Source organism: Musa acuminata, unplaced genomic scaffold (genome assembly GCF_036884655.1).
Source record: "Musa acuminata AAA Group cultivar baxijiao unplaced genomic scaffold, Cavendish_Baxijiao_AAA HiC_scaffold_476, whole genome shotgun sequence".
NCBI classification, from domain to species: Eukaryota; Viridiplantae; Streptophyta; class Magnoliopsida; order Zingiberales; family Musaceae; genus Musa; species Musa acuminata.
In genome coordinates, this window is record NW_027020722.1 from 221,815 (window position 1) to 243,087 (window position 21,273).

The 21,273-nt window shown below is 42.2% G+C and overlaps 1 pseudogene; it reads left to right on the forward strand.

Moving 5' to 3' along the window:
- Positions 1-7,579: 7,579 nt before the first annotated feature.
- LOC135660229 (NADH-ubiquinone oxidoreductase chain 3-like) lies at positions 7,580-9,040 on the forward strand (annotated as a pseudogene).
- Positions 9,041-21,273: the final 12,233 nt, after the last annotated feature.

Below are 21,273 nucleotides of genomic sequence, written 5' to 3' on the forward strand. Positions count from 1 at the left end.
ACTACAAAGGTCAAAAAAACACATAGGAATTTCGGGCAGTAGCGGCAGAGCGAAAAGAGGGATATAGCTTCCAAGCAAGTAAAGCAAAGATCCGGATCTGAGTTAAGAGAATCCAAGAAAGGAAAGTCGGAATGAAGTAGAAGATACGAATTCTTATCTACCTCTTTGACCTGGCATTCTATAGCTGTTGATCCCAATGCTTTAACTAATGTCGACAGGAAGGACTTGAACTTGGAACTGGGAATATACAGATGAACCTAAGATCCCGGGCCGGTACACGTTGTTTGCCCGAAGAATCAATGTAGTTTCTCCCGACGAATAACCGACCTATGAATTAATTACCGAGGTACTAGCTTCGTTGCCTGTGGACCATTGATACACGACCAACCCATGAATGAGTGATTGAATTGCGTCCCGGGGTCCGCTCACAGACTTATTGATTGTACTTTAAGGCGGAGCTATTTTATAATAAGACCAAGTTCACTACCCTTTATTACAGAACGAAAACACATTCCAATATATGAGAATTTATGGTCCCATGGTAGCTCTAGGGGAGGTGTGTTATTGGTTCAAAAGTGTGTTTCGGGGGACCTGGCATCAAAGCAAGAATACCATCGGCACCACAGAAACTATATTATCTTATAGGAAACTATATTATCTTATAAGAATCTCATTGGCACTGCCCATGGATAGTATGGATTTTGGTTGTTCTTTTCTATTAATAGAAGCAATAATATGGTTGGGTGGTTTCTTTCTTTATTCAATTGGGGTTGATCTGAGTTCGCCCTACCGCATGTTTATTACTCTAGTGGTATCGTATAGCTTCATTCTCACTGCCAAGCTAGAGATTCCTTATAGCTTTTTGGATTCCGCGTATACTAGGGGATTCTTTTTATACTGAACTGAGTCGACGAAGACATCAGCAGCAATGACTAATACAGTTTCTTATTGCAGTTGAGTTTGTATACGTTGTTTGGTGTCATAGGGATAGGTATATAAGATTTCCTGAAAGGGGGGGCGGGCTACCTTATGTGTTTCATCCCTTTTCTCATGGGGTTGATTCCCACTAGTCGTGTAGCAGTGAAACTCTTGTTAACGGTAGGCTTGAAGCACCTTATTATAATCAAAAGTGCTAGAAGCCCCCCCGCAGTTCGAGAATGAGGTGCAAGAGAGGTGGGCTAACTGTAGTAGTGGCAGGGCAATAAGAATTGCCATAAGTAATATCAGTATTAGGGTAAGGAGTGCCAGCTTTCAGGTTACCAGTCAAAGGTAGAGTTCAGTGCTATGCTATAGGTGCTATAGTGGAATCCAATGCGTGAGGGATATGTTGCCGAAGACTTATTTCATTACTGCTCACAGACGGAGTAGTGCCTGTCCGGCCCCTCGACCAGTTGTTGAAACCAGGATAGTACTGCTATGAATGAGAGATGTCCCACGAAGACCTATGTATTTGACTTTCTGAATGGGCTATATCAATTGGAGGCGGAGCTATGTGACTTGAGGCGCTGAGCTATCTTACTTGAAGACGGAGTCAACTACCCTTTCTTTATTGTTGACCGACCCATCAATGCACGTGCGCTGGACCGAGGTCACTTCCACGCCTGGGATGCTACTCAACGACTATGCGGTACTGCTGTTGTGTTTGGTGCGGCAGGGCAGGGGACAGGGTTGCTACAAGGCAAGTTCACCTTAGCTACTACGAGAGTTATTATAAATAATAGTAATGAAAGTTCCACAGTTAACCCTTGCTGGTGCGACTACCTATCCTTTAAGTTAGGATGAAAGGCTTTCACACCGGATTGAACAGTAGGAGTGAGTTCAGATAGTAGCAACAGTAGGAGTGTAGTGGGGCCAAGCAACCTTTCTGTCCTTCACGCTTCCAATTCAACTTGAGACCCGGCAAGCAACTGCTAATGTTGCGCGGCAGAAAACTTCTAGTTCAAAATGCATTCTTTCTAATAAGTAGATGTTAGTATAAGTATTTTCCCATCTAACTACTAACCAAGCAACTAATACAAACGCAAAGATAGGCAAAAACCCATAATGTTTGTTATTTTGGTGGTGCCCTTATGGAGTCCTGTCTTTATGGCGGTAGGGGAGTGAAAGTGCTATAGTTCATTTTCCACCCTATTCTTACAGGTTCGACTTAACCTCTGATTCCAGAGCAGAGTAGCAAACAATTCTATTCTATTATAGCAGACAACGAGCTAGAGCACCAACACCAAGAACAGTACTGGAACCCGTTTCCCTATCTACTTCTCTTCCCCGTTCAATAAATGAATTTCTTCCTAACATCTTTATGGCATTAATTAAGGGGACAAGCTAGTTTAGTGTTTAGTATAGAACTACTCGACTCGGTAATCAACAGAGAATCAATGATTTGTGTTCCCCAAGAGAGTAAGCAGTATGGAAAGGTGTGCGAGCAGAGCAAGCAACGGGTAGATCGAAGTAATAAGCTTCTTCCATAGCTTTTTCATAGAATAATCTTTCACTGGTTGGATTTTTCCTTTAGCTGTTTTTCCAAGTGTGTAGTAACTAACAACAAGATAATCTTATTCAAGTTACGAGTAAGGATCAGGTCCAGGTCCAACAGAATAAGTTGTGCCTTCAAGTCCTGTGTCCGCCTTTTCTAGTATCAATACGATAAGTCAGTGTTTTCATTCCAATATAGTATGGGACTGATCTAACCTAATGGGGTAGTTCTAGTGCTTGAGAGCAAGGATAGTTAGAGTTTCAGCAGGAAAGGGCAGCTTTAAACGGCTCGACAGAAGGAGAGGAAGGGCAGTCTCATAGGTTCAATAAAGAAAGAAAGTACACAATGTAAGGCTAAGACATAGGAAAGTCAGAATAGGGTTTCGGAGTTTCTTTCCCACTTATAGTAGTTAGAGATTCTATTAAGTAGTGTGGTTTCGGTCTGATAGTATAAGATTAGAACTTAGAAGTCAGATGTGAACCCGCGCAGAGATGATGGGCTAACAGTAAGGGCAGTGAGACTTATAGTTGGGATATAGAATACAAGTGGAGTCGTGAGAGTTGAAGCAAGGGTTAGATCCGAGGTAGCTATATAGCCTTAAAAGCACTGGTTGAAGTCCTGTGTAGTGGGCGCTGTTACCTACTTTGAGTTAAGGTATGGGTTTCCCTGGTTCGATTCCATCAAGCAGTGTTTTCAGTCTATTATGGGTGGGCTGGTCTCTCCATAAGTTTAGTCAGAATGGCTGTTATTAAAGGCATACTATGCTACAACATAGGAATTTAGGTCAGTAACTACAGAACCAAAGGAAGGATAGTCAGAATCATATTAAGTGGAGCAAAGACCCGGATCGGATCAGTGGTTAACGACTGAATGAAAACCCGAGAGAGTTCAGAGACTTTAAGCGAAGAAGGGAAGAGCCGATATAAGAAATGGGGGTATAGGTCTGTGAGGAGTAGAGACAGCAAAGCAAGGGTCGATTACATTGAGTGGCCCGTAGCGGCAGTAGATAAGTAATAAGATAAGTAAGGACATTGGCGGAGAGTGCCCCGTTAGTTAAGTTGTAATCCCTAGTTTCCCTTGTTTCATCTGTTCTACTATTCTAATTGAATGCTAACTTTCCTACTTGTTTTAGTTGTCTCAGAGGCAGATGTTGTACTTGCAGAGGCAGTGGAGGCAGTGATCAAGTAATCCCTAGTTGACAGAGGAGAGGTGTAGTATAGTAGTCTAGGAGTAAGCCCGAAGTCTGTTACTATACCCATAGTACCGATTCCCCCAAGGGAGTTACTGGGCAAGGAGTAGGATAAAGAGAATACACGATACTGGAATTGAAAAGAGAATACATACTATACGGGAGAATACTATACAGGAGAAAGAGTCGGAATAAGAATGGAATAAGAACAAGGGCGAGGCATTAAAGAACCTAGTAATCAAACACGGAGAGAGGTAGGCCAGGGAACCCGCAAGGAAAGAAGCGAGTTAGAAATCTGGTGCTCGGCTCGAAAGTGAGAATGGAATTCCAAATGTCTTTTCTCTACTGCCTGCACACGGAGAAAGAGAAGAAGAGGTCAGATATCTAGGTGTTGGCGCAGCTGCAGGGACGGGAGTAGTTGACTCGGCCTCTTAGCACTATAATGGATATTCGAAAGTTCAATTGAATTTCCTGCTCCGCTTGTTATCAGAGAAAAAAGATTCTATGGCGCAAGCAAAGAATGAGAGTATTTATTGCTTGACTCGGCTCGGTGCTCGAAAGAAATGACTGGTTTACTTCGAGATGGAGATGGATCTGGTATTGGCTTTGAAGCGGGAAAGAAAGAAAGTCATAATTTCAATAGGAGACAGAGTGAAAAGAGCAAGAGAGCGATGAGATGAGATGAGCCGGAATAGAGGTATGGTATACCGAATTAAGAAGACGAACACTAGCTAAAGAGGATTTAGTAGGCAAGTTCCGCAGTTCAGTCTGAAGTAGAGGCCAGGCCAGGTAGTACTGAAACACACAACTCAGACTTACTCCACGCATTAACAAGGCTGAAAACCCTGCCTTTATTTAAGTCTATAGCTCCTCTGTCATTGCTTGCTTTCAAACAAAAACTGGTGCTAACAGGCAATTGAGCTACTAATAGAAAGAATCTAACTCGGGCATCGAACTACTACTTAGAAGACTTCTTCCCCTAACTAGGGATCCGACACTGAACTAAAGAATCAAACTACAACTATGGGAATTCCACTAATGCTAACAGGAACCTAACTACTGCCTATAAGAAGCAAACTAATACTATTTGAAATGAAACTACTCTTTCACTCTCATAAGTAAGGCTTTTACTACTGCTACCAGAGCTATAACTCTCAATATGGAATGAAAGAGGTCACTAAAAGGATGAAACAAAGGCATACAGGACTTAAACAAGGAATAGTGTCACTAACAACTCGCTCCTCAACTACTGACTAACAGGATGGGCTAGTGCCTAGCAAACTATAGCTCCAAAGTGAGAATGAATCTACAACTTATATGGCTTCAACTCATGTGTCGCGTCAGCGAGTTGCCTGTTGCGCGTTAGCGAGTTAAGCGCGGAGGAGTGTGTTGCCAGATTGAGAGTCCTTTCCGAGCTGGAGACAAACAATTGATATATGAATTCATTCGGTGCCTTGAGCAAGTCCTGTGTTCGTTTACTCTTATTGCCTGATCTGATTGTGGTGTTTCTTTCTGTTCGAGAAAGCCGAGCCTAGAGAAGAATCCGTTGAGGAAACTCTAAACTCAGAGAGGAGCAAAAAGTACACTATACCACCAGACTCAAATGCGGGTGCAGGAGATGTTGTAGCGTAAGGGAATCGAATTCTGTGCGAAGAAAGTCCAGTTCGGGTGCAGAAGATGTTTTAGCAGAGAAGTCAACTAGTTAGCTATATGACTTATAATGTGTAGCGGCAGTCTGGGTATGTAAACTCGCCCCGCCCTCTCTTGCTCCTATAGCTCTTAGTTTAGTAGTTGCATTCTTCGTTTTCATAGCCCGCCGGTTGGTTCAGAGCAATCTATCCTATTCTTTCTATTCTTTGTTCTATCCTATTCTTTCTATTCTTTGTATAGTACCTGTTACATCTTTGTATAGTACCTGTTACAACATTCCATTTCAGAATTGAGTTGACTACTTTCAGAATGGAATTACAGAATTCATATTAGCAAGTTTCATCATCTATAAGATCATCTGTTCGCCTAGTTCTTGTTTCATCCCTAGGTTCAATACGAGTTCCAGTGATAAAGTAAGGTAAGGTGTGGGAAGGGCCAAGCAACTGGGCAAGTAGCGCTAAAGGGCTTCCACTACCCGTGTAATAGGAAAGACTTATTTCAACTCATCAAAATCCTAGCAATGCATTTCTTCTTGATAACATGGATCTGTATAGTTCCTAATCTGCCTCCTGCTCCTGCTAATTATACTGTTTATTATCTTTCAACTGCATATGAACGGATTCTTTCCTTTGCTTCTGCTTATAGTTCGGGATGCTAAGGGTGACTCTCCGCGCTTGCTCTTGCGAAACGTTGCAAATCATTGAACTCACATAGATAGTATGAACTAACACTAACTTCTTACTGCAATTACCTCACTACACTCCGTTAGCGCCCTCTCTGTCACCAAGAGAATGAAAAGCACAACTAATATTACGTAAACGGACTGAAGACTCTCAAAAATAGAATAGAGGCACGCACACTGTTCAAAAAAAGTAGATACATCGCCCGCCCTTGCTCTAACTCTGTAAGCGGGATCCCCTTAAGAATTGAACCGCTCGTCGCCAACCTTAGTATAGTGAAATTGTATAAAATATGTCGTGAAAGCCAACAATTAGAAATATGGTGCAGCCCTTTGCCCGAGCTCACGTGAGTACTTATTTGGTTTTTCTATGGTATTAGAGCTAGCTTAAATGTCCTTCTGAAGCGTTAACACCAGCATACGAGCAAGTCGAGCTACTACCAGTTAACCTTGATCAGTCGTGTTTTGATTCCCGTTTTCGAGTTAAGGTATCAGTAGCACAGGTTGGATTCCGATTAGCATTGGTTTGATTCCTTTTCTCAGTAGTTCGCTCCTTGTGAGCAGTGGTTCTATTTTGGATTATAAGGAACAGTCTGAAAAACACTAGTTCTATTCTTTCCAGTAGTCGTTCCAACTCTTGTATGCCTTAGTTCCACTCTTTTGCTAGTAAGATTGACTACCCGCCTTGTTATTCTGGATTCTGTGTTTTACTATTAATCTGGATGCGCTAGATCATACGCTAGTTCTGTGATGTGAACTACGCAGGCTCACGCTCAAACTAAAGAATAAGAAATTGGCAGTGTCAGCTTGAGATACAGGAGATAGAGGCGGAGAACTCGGGGATAAAGTCTTAGACAGGGGAAAGCAAGGGTTATAGTGGTCAATAACAGACTTTTGGCAGTGAGTTTCGGACTGTTAAAGGTTAGGCAATGAGGCTTGTCTCGTAGGCGGCTTGTCATTCCAATGCTATACTGAGTTTTCTTCTTTTACAGGGTATCCTCCCTTTTGAGTTGTTGTCTTCGATTACTTATGCCTAGTTTAGAGCGTCTGGCCTGGTTCTTCCTTCTTACGGTTGTTGAATCAAAGTCTCGCCCCTCCCCGGTTGAATCTCAGAGAAAAGATGTGTGCCCTTCTGATTAGCGCAGTTGCCATATCAATATCTAGCGCATGTATGTAAATGGCAAGGCTTTCTTTTCTTTCGTGAGCTAGCTATGTTTGCTTCCTCTTTTCCTACATCTGTTTGGGATGTCAATACAATCTCTGATTCAAGTCCATAACTTCCGTGAATATAGATGCTGTTTCTCTTTTCTGGCTAGGATATAACTTCTATAGCCATCCATCTTTCTCTTAAGCGGGAGATCTGAATCGGCTTTCGAGCGGAAGTCCTTATATCAAAGTCACTGAAAGGAAGGGTAGAGTTTTTCCCCTGAAAGTATAGGCGGGTACGATCTTTTTGGGATTCCACATTACATAGTACCGTCCTCTTGGGTCATTTAAAGCAGGCTAGGCCCCGCTAATTCCTTTTCTCGTTGGGCTTTTCTTCTTCGCCGCGTAGTGAGCAAGGAGCGAGAGAACCCAGTGGGCAGTTATGATGTTCGAATTGGAACCTATTTTTCTCTATTGAGTTATAAGTCTGATGGTTTCTTTGCTCTTACTCGGTGTTCCTTTTCTATTTGCTTATAATAGTTCTACCCACCCAGAAGCCTATGAATGTGGTTTCGATCCTTTCTTTCGGCCATAAGTAGTTTCGATATAAGATTTTCTATTGTTTCGATTTGATTTATCATCTTAGATCTGGAAGTGCCCTTTTTCTTTCCTTGCTTGGGCAGTCTCAATCAACAAGATTTCTCTCTTTTTATTTTAGTCCATGATTGCCTTCTTCTTGATTTGGACGATAGGATTTCTCTATGAATGGAAAAGAAAGGGGTGGATTGGGAGTCATTACTTGTTTTAGGTCAATAAGAGTAGGGAAGGAAAAAGGAAATAGGGATGCCTACATTCAATCAATTGATTCGTCATGGTATAGAATCAAAAGGGCGCACGGCTTGTCTATCCGTTCCTTGGCCCGGATTGCTTACTGCTGGCACAAACTAACTAACAACCTCGGTATAGAAAAGGGAATATGACTGTCTAGAAAAGGGAATAGGACTCATTCATCGGGTATAGAAAAGGGAATATGACTCATTCATATATGAAGCTAAAACGATTGGCAAACGAGAATGGACCGTTTCCAAGTAATCCTTGTTTGTTGGCGACTCGAGAGAGAGAGAATCCACTTCCTTTTCTAAGATGCCGATGTTGCAGTTCAGAGAGCAGAGCTGTTTCTCTTTTCTGTATCAATCGAGGCAATAGCAAGCAGAGATAGAGCCGAGCATACGAGCGTAATAACTCTAACTACTTTCCTCGAACGCTCCTATTAACTTCATGATGAAACGAGTAGTGGCGTGTACCCGACTAAATGCATTCTTCTCTTTTTCAAAAGAAAAGGATAAGTTTCGAATTTGTATCCAGAGGATAGGGGTCTATTAGCCATAGGGGAAGGGGCACAATAGAGAAAGAAAAGTCACCCACCTAAGTGCTCTTATTGAATAGAATACCACCATAGTGCTCTTACTGAATAGAATAGTTGTCAGTTAACATATAATAGTTGTTCTTTCCTTTTCTTGACTAACATATAATAGTTGTTCTTTCCTTTTCTTGCGTCTGTAGTAGTTGATTGTTGGATCTAAAGCTGTTTCAAGATCAAGTACTGTGGGCCTTAAGTTGAAGTCCGGTATGTTGTACGAAAGTGTAGTTTGAAGCAAAGAAATAGATCAGTATTCGAGAAGGGGGTATCTTCAATGAAAATATGACTTGAGAGTTTAGTTCAGTGTAGCACCACTCACGAAAGAAGAGAAGGTGAATGCACCACTTAGAATAGATTCCAGTAAATACCCCGCGCCAACACCTAGATATACAGACCCGATAGCAGCATACTTTCTCTACGACAACAAAGGTCAATCAAGCGATCTCTACTTTTCTAAAGTACTCAATCAGGCAAAGGGAAAGAGCTGTCAATTACATAAGCACTAACACAAAACAAAGGTCAAGCTATCAATCAGGCGTCAATTACATAAGCACTAACACAAAACAAAGGTCAAGCTGTCAATCAGGCGGAAAGTCAATCAGGCAAAGGGAAAGCAAGACAAGGAACTCACTTTAGCGTCAGTAGAAATAATGGAATACCTGCTCTGCTGGGCCTGGATTATGGGGTTCCGTCTGAAGCGCTAAGTCCGCTGCAATGACATTCTGCCCGGAAGTAGAGTAGAGTCAACTCCACTCTGCCTCTGTCTTCATGGGTTAAGGATTCCTAACACCATTCAGCTTCTCCTTTGCTTTGTTGATACTCTTCCTTGCTTAGTTACTTGTTGGAACTCTAATGATTCTGTTTCATCTACTGATCTCGGAGACAACACTCTGACTTATGATTCAGTTGCCGACCTCCACTTGACTTGAAGTTCATCATTGGATTTTCTCTCTCTTGCACATGGGGTATATGGGTTTAGAAGCAAAGTAAAGAAATACCCACAATCCCTTTCTTTGGCATCTGACTGGTCTGGTTTCCTCGCGGGTTCCCTTGCTTCTTCAGCTGTGGATCCAGCTACTGCAGCAATCTATTGACCCAACACGGAGCTCTGTTGCAAGAACGTAACTTTCAACAAAGAATTCCGGAAATGGCCAATTCAGTTAGCGCAGTCAATACAGACGAACACCTTCCTTGTGCGAAAGCCGTTGTTACTTGTTCCCTTGACTAGAGTATCGGATTGACTCACCCCTTTCCAACTTGAATAGACTGACTCAGGACCTGGAATCTATAAGCTAGGCGCCTACCCTACCCCGGTAATTGAACTTGTCAAAAGAGTTGATGGCTCCTGAAGCGCTAAGTGGTCCAGTCCAGACTTATATACGAGCTTACTACTCTTGAACTGAATTCTCACACGTTACGCGGATCTTTCCTTGACTTCTTCTGGGCTTGCTTCTTCAGTGCTAAGTCAATCAGTGTCATAATAGAGAAAAGAGAAAAAAGTAATTAGACAGAGGTTAAGCAGTATCAAGTAAGCAAACAACAAGCGGGAAAGATGTAGTTCGGGCAATCAGATCTTCTAGACCAACTTATGCTTCCGCGTAAGAAATATACCAGTTTGCTGTCTCGGTGCGTAAGGCGTTGGGCTGTAACCTCTATTTCCGTATTTCAGGTATCCAACCTAACCTCTATTTCCGATCGTTTAACCTATGGGAAACGACTCTTATGGAAAATCTATCATGGAAGACCCGATCACCAGCTACAAATGCATTGACGCCTATAACATCTTATTTGTTCTTAGTCACTCTCAAGGACAGGACCAACCTCCTTACTGAGTTAGATGCGCTTAGGTTCCTTATTGGTTTTGTTGGCGCAAGAAGAAGGATCAGAGTTCAAAGAAGGAGATCAAATCAGAGAGATGCCCTGACAAGCTAAAAAGATTCGCGCGCTTAAGGGGCACAGTTATATTGAAATGAACTTAAGGGGCACAGTTATATTGAAATGCAGAATTCAGGTTTGTTTGCGAGATATCAATTCCTATGTTAGATATCAATTCCTATGTTAATAGAGCATCCGTGAAAGATCAAATGCATTCCGTGTTTTCCTAGGCGCATTAGGAAAGGTTCTTTAATCACTAACCATTAGGAAAGGTTCTTGAATCTCCATCTTATATAGCTATTGCATCCGTTAAGAAATTTAGACGAGCCCCACTAGACTAGCCAATTACGATAAGGTGCTGAAAGCCTTGAAACTTGACCGACGCAGTTCAAAACAGGACATAACTCACTTTAGCTATGAATTTGTTGAGCTCCTGACGCCGAAAACTGGAATTGTAATAGAGTAAAGTAGTCAATTAAGCAAGTTGTATAACCCATGTGTGAAGCAAGTAGTCAATTATGTCTTGTGGGAAAGTAGACAGTAGTCGCTTGTTTAGTAGTCCCTTGCCTTCTTGGTTAGTAGTTACTTGGCGAGTGGAATCGTAAGCAGTGCCTGGAAACTCCACTCTATAAGAATAAGTTCGAGGTAAGGAAACTCTCAGACAAGCTACTATTAATGTAGCGCTAACGGCTTATTGAATGGAGGCAGGCACCCTTTTTCCCTTGTTTTAATAAGATAAGATTGAGAATGAGACAAGAACACCAGGTGTTCAAGAACAAGTACTACCGGTCTGTAACTCCCTTATGATTATTCTCGGTTCGGCTCCTCTACCTCTGGCTCTAGTACTGTTTCTTGGCCCTTGTTTCTATTTCCATTATTATTATTTGCCAGTTTGATCGTTCTTGCGTGCCGGGGCACTAAGTCAGTCTTGGAGATCCCATTTTGCATTCTGACTTAATTGATTGGATTCCTTAACTAACAAACCAGATCAGGGGTCAAGAGAGGGAGACTCACACTCAAAACATAAGATCAAGGTTAAGGTAGTAAGAATGAGTGAGGGACAGGAAAGGAAGCTTTGAAGCCAGTAGCTAAAGAGCGAGAAGCACTAGGTTTAGGCTAAGGTGCAGTGGAGCAGGGTTCTAGTTTCGAGATAAAGGTTTGGTCAGCTGGGACATAAAGTAAGGCTTTTACCTACCAATAGGGTAGTAATCCAAGAGTTCACCCGGGGCAAGTCAGTCTTTAGGCGAGGTGCTGAAAGCCCAAACTATCAGTAAAGAATGAGCCAAAGCAGTCGGAATAATCAAAGGAATAAGTCAAAGAATAGGAACCTGGTGTAAAAGCCGAAAACGGAAACTCTACTAACGCACCCCTAAACTCCACTTTATGACTTAGACACAAGCAATACAATCACTTCTCGAGTCGACAACACCTTGATGCTCCTCTTTAATAATGCCCAGACTCTGTTGAAAGATTATAAACAAGGTGTGGACTGGATCAGATTAACAAGAAAGATAAGCTCCGTATTAAGAAGAGGGCGTTGAAGCGAGATCAGAAGCTTTTTCCTATTCCTATTGATCAGAATCCGTAAGCGTTAGGTTAGTGAGCCCAGCCCGGATATAGAATTGTGTTGGTCGAGAATCAGAGGACCGCAGTGCGAGTGGAATCTTCTACATAAGAGACATAAGATACGGAAGCCGAATCCAAGTTCTCATGCCCACTATGCGTTCAAGGAAAAACTCAATCATCAAATAAAGAGAAAGTACTATTTGAGTCATCGGTGTTAGGGAGCCCAACAAGACGAACAAGTGCTTCTTACGGGTAAGTTGAAAGTCAAGTTTGCGTCCTCCGTAGAGTTCAGAGCTAATCCTGTCTTTATCAGCTAACAGTTCTTTTCTTCTAATTCCACTTCTAATCAATCCTATTCCTTTCCTCAATCATTACTATTTCCATATGAGAACTAACTTATGCTTACTCTCTGGGTGCGAAATCACCCCCTAGCGCCGAGTAAACAAATACAGAATTTCTTATGGAGCACATGGTATACAAAAAAGTCATATTCTAATTCTCATTTCCGACCGAAACTCTCCCTCGCGCCACTGCTTCCGATCTTGAACAGAGGTCCAGTAGAAAGTTTTGTTTAAAGATGGTAGGGATAGCGTATAGAAATCCGAATTCTACATAGGATTAGGGTTACATAGGATTAGGGTTGAGCGGTTCAATTGGCTGTATGTTCTAGTGTTGTCTACGAGAATCCCTTGGGGGTGCTCTGACTCTTGGTTTGGGTCGGGGAGGAATCTCTTTTGTAATACGTAAGTCCAAAGTGAACTGCAAGCGCGGGAAGTCAAGTTGAAAGCATAGAAAGAAGCTCGGCTCGGGCTCGGATCGTTTAGTATAGATACAACAGGTAATTAGAGCATTACAGTGCAGAAATATATGTTGAACTTCGAAATGGAGATGGTGAGGAAGAAAGAGTAGATGAAAGAGCAGAGGCGAGTTCCAAATCAGGCGTGAAAGCTAGGTTAATCACATCTGTTGCCGGTGTTGGCGATGAGAATGAATCAGCAAATGAATAGCCTGTTCCTGTGTGAGTGTGAGTGGAATCGGCGTATAACCCATGTGTGTAGCAATGAGAAGTGTCATTCTTGTTGTTGTCGACGAGTCTCCTCTTTCTGTTCGAGGTTAGGAAGCCTGAGAAGAACCTGTTGCCAGTGTTGGCGATTCATAAAGTGGAGTTCCGTCTGCAAGCCCAGTTACATAGCTGCGGGACAATAAGTTGACCTTTCTTATGGCCAAAGTTGTAGATAACCTGGATCGGGATCTGAAGCAGTTCTTGTTTTAAGTCTACTCGAGAAAATGAAGTTGAAAGGTAGTAAGCTGCCCTTAAGTTAATGGCGATAGTCAGTAGTGAGTCTGGAGTTTTGTTAGCTTGAGTCTCGTCTCTTGGCGTTAAAGGCGGAGTCAATGCATAGATCTTTTACTGCTTCGAGTAGAACTAAGATAGATAGATCTTTGATATGAGAATTGGCAAGATCACACATCGTTGACGTGATAGCATTCCTCTTGCCTACGAAGCGTATGGTAAGGACGAGACGTAGACCTTGAATACAAGGCAAGGCTTACCTCTTGCATTCATCAGGTGGATTTTCGTAGGTGAGAACAATGTAAACTAAATAGCCCGAAAGCAAGGATAGTGTGACAATTGAAGACCAAGCCAAAGCCAAGATAGACATATTATTTGAAAACTCCTAGCTCTAAGACTAGGGAATGGACAGGGTAAGAATGAGCTTTTCTGTAGAAAATGGAAGAATCTAACTAGGAGAGATCTTTTCACAGGAGATTAGCATTTCTCGATGCGAATCATAGTAAGGAAGTCAACAGGAAGTAGCATGATATATAGGTATTGTTCGCTTTTTAGGAAGTTTGAGTTATTGATGCAGTAGATCGGGAACATGGCAGAAGAATACAAGGTGTTTAGGTTTGAGATTGGTCTCAAGGAGTGGGCACGGAAACAGCTGCTCAAACTCAATCGAATCCGCAGGACCAGGACCTGGCCTCAGCAATGTGAGTATAAGAAGGTGGACTATGGAGAAAGTTCGTAAACCAACAAATCTGAGAAAACATCTAAGGAAACCCTTTGTCCTATGGAAAATAGAAGTATGGGCCGGTGGGTGGGGCAAGGAAAAGCAATGGTTCAGGTAGTAAGGAGCGCCAGTGATTTATTATGTGAAATGCTAGAGGTATATTGCGCTTCGTCGTTACGATAAGTAGTTGCATCAGTATCTTTCCCTTCTCCTCGGCTGTATTAGTGTTTCATCAAGTATAAGGAAGCGCTCCTATAGTTCTAGTGCTTTACCCGGCACCTGTCTTTGTGTTATAAACAAGTCCTGTTTTTGGGAGCTTAACTCTGTTCGTCTACTGTTTTCTTTACGCCTTATCTAATTTATGAGGCACATATCATTGAATACAGGTACCAACATCCACAACTACAGCATCAAAGAAAAAGAGCGCACGCCTGTACCACACTTATTCCCTTCCAAATCTATATGGATCATACATTAATCGGCACATAGTAGAACCCCAATAGAAAGAAATTGGATGGAATTCCACTACTTTTGCATCTCTAGGCTCATCTTTATTAGAATGCTGGTATAGAATAGGCTCTCTCCTTCCGAAACTGTTTCCTTCCCTGAAACATCTTTCCCTTTAAGATAATCCATCCAATACTCAAAACGAAGTCAGAGGCACACGAACCCGATACATTAGGACAGAGGCAAGCCCTATTTCCATTATTCTTGACTTCCTGCTTACCCTTTCTCGCTAGTGGGTTAAAAGACAGGGGCTCGGCTTTTGTTTACTTTATTGAAATAGAGGGTGACCGACAAGTCTGGTGGTAGCATCTCCTCGGAGCTAGCTTGTTCCCCCGTTTGAAGTAAAGAAGAATGACTTGTTTGTTATATTCATTGTATGGGGACTGACTGTGCTCTTATTGACTTATTCATTGTATTGTATAGACAGTGTGCTCTTATGGGTATGGACGTACGGACTTGTACTTCTTATGGACTTACTCATTGTATGGACTGTGCGTGCTCCATTATTGAGATTCTCTAATAGTTATCTAATTCTGATTACCCTCTCCATTTGTTCTTCTCCCGATTCTGTTGGATATCTATGAAATTCTTAAACACTATGGAAAGAAGGTGCTGAAAGCCGTTTGCGAGATCTCAATTCCTCGCATCCTAAGAGAGGTTAGCGGGAAGACAACTATGCTAAGCAGCTACTACCCTATACATGGAGTGGAAATACTTACTTAGAACAGACTCGCTAAATACAAGGCCCACCTTTTCTAAAAGACAAATGGGCAGGGAGCTGCGCAAACACACTTTCTTTAAGCAATATAGGTGTGTGAATAATCTTCTTTCTTTATTAGGGCGGACATATGCGATGAGGAAACAAACTTATACTCATGATGCATACATGAAAAACACAAAAGAATGGCCAGTTGCCCCCAGCAGCAAAAAGCTATGAGACAGCTTTCCAAGGCAGCAACGATAACATTAACACTAACATAAAGAAAAGAAACTCCAAGTTATAAGGTGGAGCGGACCTGGCAATACACTTAAAGAAGAGGTCGGCTAAAGGTTCTCCTCTGCTATTCGCCCTGCTTGAACGCATGATTGATAGCGCCAATCGAGCGGACTTTTACGTGCAAAGAATTCTACCATTGATTATAGCGCTAAGAGCAAACAAATCCCTGTATTATTTTCCTGTTCTACTTGATTCTTTGTTGTCAACGAAATAAATAACTCGGTAATTATAGCATAACAGTGAAGAAATGGATGTTTGAGTAGCCTTGGGCCCCAGAGCAACAAGTCCTGTTTTTTATGTCTTTACTTATATCTATCATTGGTGCTCTCAAGATTCAATTGAATTAAGATTGCCCTACTAAACTGGGATGTGAAATGAGAACTTACCTAAGAATTAGGGCCGGAAAGGATCCTACATTCATAATGATTGCACTCGTACAGCATTGACAAGAAATATAGTAGACCAAAGAATAAGCGGCTAGAACAAGAATCAATCCGAACACTTCCCTCAGATCACATTAGCACTTGAGCTCATCCCCATTTGGGGGAGAAGAAAGAAACAAGGCGGTTGGGCGAGGTGTACTGAATACGAGTCTCCCCTTCCCTTGGGTGCTCATGTTGTAGTGGTCGTCAGTAATGACCAGTACGACAGCTTTAGGTAGGGCCAGTAGGGCGAATAACCCAATCTATCCTTCTATCTTATCTTATACCTATGACTTAGTTTTAAGTCAAACTTATACTATTTGTTACATATAGCTTGTACTCCCTTAACTGAGTGAGCACTTTCCTAAGGTGGTACAAGTGATCCTCTCGGGAACTAACTATAGACAAGAATCTTCTCAAGATGGACAAACAATAAGAAAGCGATCAATAAAGTGATAAGTTCTAACGGACATCAATCTTGGGTACATCCAAGAATGCAAGAAGAACAGAGGGCTTTCTTTGAGCTTAGAGGTCTGGGAGTTCTTAGCTAAATTGACTAACGCTCCGACTACCGAAACTAGCTTAGGAGCTTTTAAGCGGAAATGAAATGAATCTATCTCTTCCTACGTAATTGGAAGAAGCATAAAGCGGAAATGACTTTCTGAATCGTTACTTTCCTTTCACCTATAGAATCTGATTTCTCTACGGTATATATACGAGTATCAAATCTGATTTCTCTACTGTATATCTACTAGTATACTTATTAAGGTATATCTACTAGTATACTTATTAAGCTGGGGCGGTCTCTTTTTAGTAAGTTGAAGGCCAGGCCCTTGCTTATGGATAAGCCGTTGTTTTCCCTCACAATGCTGAAACCCATAAAGTGTGAGTGCTGAGCCCTTTGCTTTGCTGTCAATTTGACTCGGAAAGAAAAAGGCTTCATTAAGTAGGGATCTCCTCTAGTTCTGACCGTCCAGGTATACTCTATAGCTCTCCGCCGTAAGAACCTAAGAGCTAACTGCAGGCAGGATATATTCTAAAGAAAGTCCAATTGGGAGCCTATCTCTTAATCGGTAGCTTACGAGCATATCGACGTTCCATCTCTGGGAGTCCATCTTCCTTCCCGTTTGTTTAAGTTGGAGTTCCCTTCGGGAGGTGGGAAAGTTAGCTCCACCGGCCAGTCTCCTAGGGTCTAATACTGGGAGTGACTACGGTTTCAAGGGGAGACGGCAAGTTAACAAGCAAGTTGATTTCACCAATACAGTGAGCTAGCTCCATTCTTTATTCCAGTGTGGAACTAGAACCAGCCTATAATCTAAAAGCATTACCTACGAAGATGGATTAGGATAGCTCAAAGACAGATTAGCTGAATTCCGAGTGAGTTTCTAGGCTAAGGAACGAACTTCCCGACATTCCATTTGAACCTTCGCAAAGACAATGGTTGTATAGAACGAGCTCATAGCCCTAATAGCAGATTGAAACAGGAATAGCTAGTATGAATCGCAATCCCAATGCAATGCTTCTCTCTCTTTCCCTCTATCATTCCACTTCATGTAATATTATTTAGATAACTTCATGTAATATTTTTTAGATAAGATATATGGAGTAGGGACCAGTTAGCTGAAAGAGCGAGGCTCTTAGCACCTTTCTTTCTTTTGAAATCTGAAAAAAGAAAAGGAATTTGGGAAACCATATGGTCTGCTGGCCTTATCTCTACTCGAGTGTGTGAAGCAGGTTTGAAGGATGGGAGAGAACAATGGTAAACGGCTTTATCCAACGGTGAACCATCAATCGCAAAGATCGAGCCATCAAAAGAAAAGAGGTGGAACAGATCAACGATCCTTCTAATCCTATTGATCTAAGGATGGAACAAAGCCCCGTCGTAGCTTCCTATTATCCGGTAAGCCGTTAATACCCAGGTAGTTCTTAGAGGGTTGTGAGAGGGAGAATCTGAAGGAGATCAAGAGTCAACCATCCTTCGCTGCAAAAACAATACCTGCTGTGGACTTTGTGGACGTCTCAAAGCTTCCAGACCCTTGTTTTGAGGGGGAGAGACCACACATAAAGATAGCGCAGGACGCCTCCCTTCTAGTTCGAGGGCTTTACTACAGCAAGCATAGCTTAATCGGTCACCTTCATCTTTCTAAGATCCCCATTCTTAGGGTAAGGAAGATAGCAAAGCAGCTGTGGAACCCAAGCTAAAAGAACTCGCTAACCTAGCTTTGTAAGGGTTTCTTTTTGATTGATAACCAGTTCTTCCTCAGATTCAAGGAAAAGAGAGAAAGGCTAACGGGGATGTGTAAAAGCCGAAAGGGCGGAAGCAGCAAGTAGCTGGGGAATGGCCAGATTCCTCTCTGCCCTCTGCTCGGCAACGCAATTCCCATGCTCTAACGAGCACCAAAACCCCTCTGCAAACTCACCTCACTCTCACTCTAGCTCATTTCCTTCTGCGTGACATGGATGATCCGCCGAATCCATTGCTTACTTCACCACGATCCATTAGGTGAAACGGTTGTGCAAAGTGTGTTTTTTTCATATAGGCAGCGTGGTTCTAGTACTCTGATTGTGCCAGCCATGCAATTCGTACTGCATTGGCTGAATTGCTATAAACTCTCTAAATGGAGGCTCGATAAGTGTTTTCTTCATCAAATTCCAATCACTGAAATGGAGTAATAGCACGCAACTATTGCAGATGCTGTAAGGCTCGCTCCAATTGTAAACGAAGCACGTAGAAAACGAACTGCGCCAACGCCGGAGAACCAACACAGTTTTTAGATAATATTAGCTTTGGATCAATTTGAGACAGCAACCTAGTTTTGTTTAGGAAAGCCTTTTGCACCTCAAAAGAAGTCAAAGAGAGAATGCCTCACCTAAATTAGGATCTATGGAGTAGGAGGGCGCCTACAGTAAAGGGATAGGAGGTTACTACCACAACTTTAATGCGGAAAGGCCTTAGTCTTCGGTCATAACTTTAGCATTGGTCATCCAATAATCCCTGCCGAAACAGCACCGTCTTTCTTTTTTTATCCAATCAAAGCAAAGCTACAACTCTCCGAACTTTTCATTCCCACTTTAGTGTCCTACCAACTACCTATGGCCTATTTTTGTTCAACTCTGCTTTACACTCCAAGGGTTCTTTTGGATCATAAGCATCAAAGTTCCATTCATGGCCTGGTTTCAGATTGAAGAGAATCATAAGTCATTAATTTGATTATTCATATACGGCTGCCCCTTGAAAGTTCTCCTTATATACTGAGGTATCTGCCCCACACACATTGGTTGAAGGACGTTCCTTCTTGTTCTCCATAGAAAATGATAGAGAATTAGTTACTTGCGGTTATTCTGCCTCAACCGACTGGACAACTTTTCTCTCTTTGATTTGATAAGAAGGAAAAACAAACCATCAAGCATCCGGGTACTTTGTTTGATCAAATGCTGATTCCTCCACTGTTTCCTTTGCTTGAAATCTCGCTTCGATCAGAGTTTGCCTTTGCTGCTGCGGCGTCTTCCTTGGGATACCCACACCACCTATGTAGAATAGAGTTCCTGGAAACGTTCCTTTAAGTATAAGTGTTTTAAAGACCCGGGCAGATGCTTACGAGGAGCTAAAGACATAGCAGCTAGATATAGTAATTCTAAGTCAAGGCAGATGCTTACGAGGAGCTAAAGACATAGCGAGTATATCCACAAATTCCAAGTAAAGTCTTTCGCTCTCCAACCGCACACTGGGATTTGGAAAGAAAACAAACATAAAGCTCGAGCTAATATAAGAGTTTTAGTTGCACGTGGATTGTCAGTTCGTGGATTCTCCAAAATAGAAAGAGACTATTGCCAACGAATGAATTGGAAGAGGGGTCCTCGCTACTTGGTTAAGTAAAGTCGACTATCTATTTGTTTATAGCACCCCCTGCCCGGGACGCAGGATCACTATTCTAGGCTACATCCTATAAGACTAAGCTGCCCATTTCCATCTTTCTTACGAGTATAAGGGAGCTCGGGATAGCACAACAAACCGAACCAAGACCTTCTCTGACTGACAGGTACTATACTAATCCACACTTTTTCCATCATCCGATCTAGATGAAGAGAGGTGTCGTTGACCAGTGGTGCAACATACTAATAGTCATAAAGTAGCCAGGAGCCGTAGCTCAATAGCTCTCTTCAATAGAATCCGTTTTCTCAAACCAAAAGGGCTACTAGCATGAGTAAGACAAGAAGCACATCTTACGAGCAAGAACCCTGCCTATAAATAAAGGTGGTAAGAATCGTCGCTCCAGTGCCTGGTCTGAGAAAGGTATAGCATATCGATATTACCAGTACCCATTATATTTTGGCTTTTCTTCGAAAAAGATTGTATGTGCACTACTTCATGGGTAGATACTCAAATACAAGCAAGGGACTATTTACTTGGTTTTACTTCCACTAACTCTCATGCGATAAATGTCTCCAAAAGCCGCAGCTAGTCAATCATTCTTGTTTCACGATCCGAAAATTCCTCAATACAAAGGCGTGACTCACCAAACTCTGCTATAAGTAAAACTAAGTAGGGCATGCAGATCCCTTTTGCTACGATGAACATTAGTAAAGTTCCTATTTATGTGCCTTTATCACCAATTCTTATTCACAAATAATGGATCAATAGACTTCTTTTCCGTACACTTCGTAGTCTACTCACCAACTCTTTGCCTTTGATCTGGGACCCTTGAGTGACACGATTCTTAGTAGTCTATGATTATTACAGTAAGTACTCTCTAACTATTACCCAGACCGAGATAGAGATGGACGAAGGATCCCCTCTTATTCTAATAGAGAAAAGAAACCCCCGGTACCAGAATACTAAGCAGACTTTCACTCCTCCTTTATAGTAGCAATTCAGACAACAAACTTCCTCTTATTATTTAGCAAATGCCGCTGATGCGTAATACATTGAGTTGGACAGCTTTCCTTGAGCAGATAGGACAGAGCGCCATCAACAGACGCGAAGAAAGCACCTACCTGGGGGGGAACTGAACTGCCTCGATCCTCATCTCCTCACAGAAATACCTTGCCTAGCTCTACTTTATTATAGCAGGAACCCAGAATAAGCCTTTCTCTCGTGGCTTTCGCACGTTGATCTTTCTATCCGAGCGGTAAAAGGAAAAAGGGAAGCTGTGTGCATAAGTGAAAGAGTGCAATTCGTCATCTGCAATCGGAAAGTTCCCTTCAATACGAGGGCGGGCAAGAACTGGTGGAGCAAGTAGTTGTCGTTTCTAAAGTCAGAGGGAATGCGACTCTGCAGATGAAACTCTATCACAAGGAGTAGATGCAATCTTTCTGTTTCATCTGTTGCCAGAA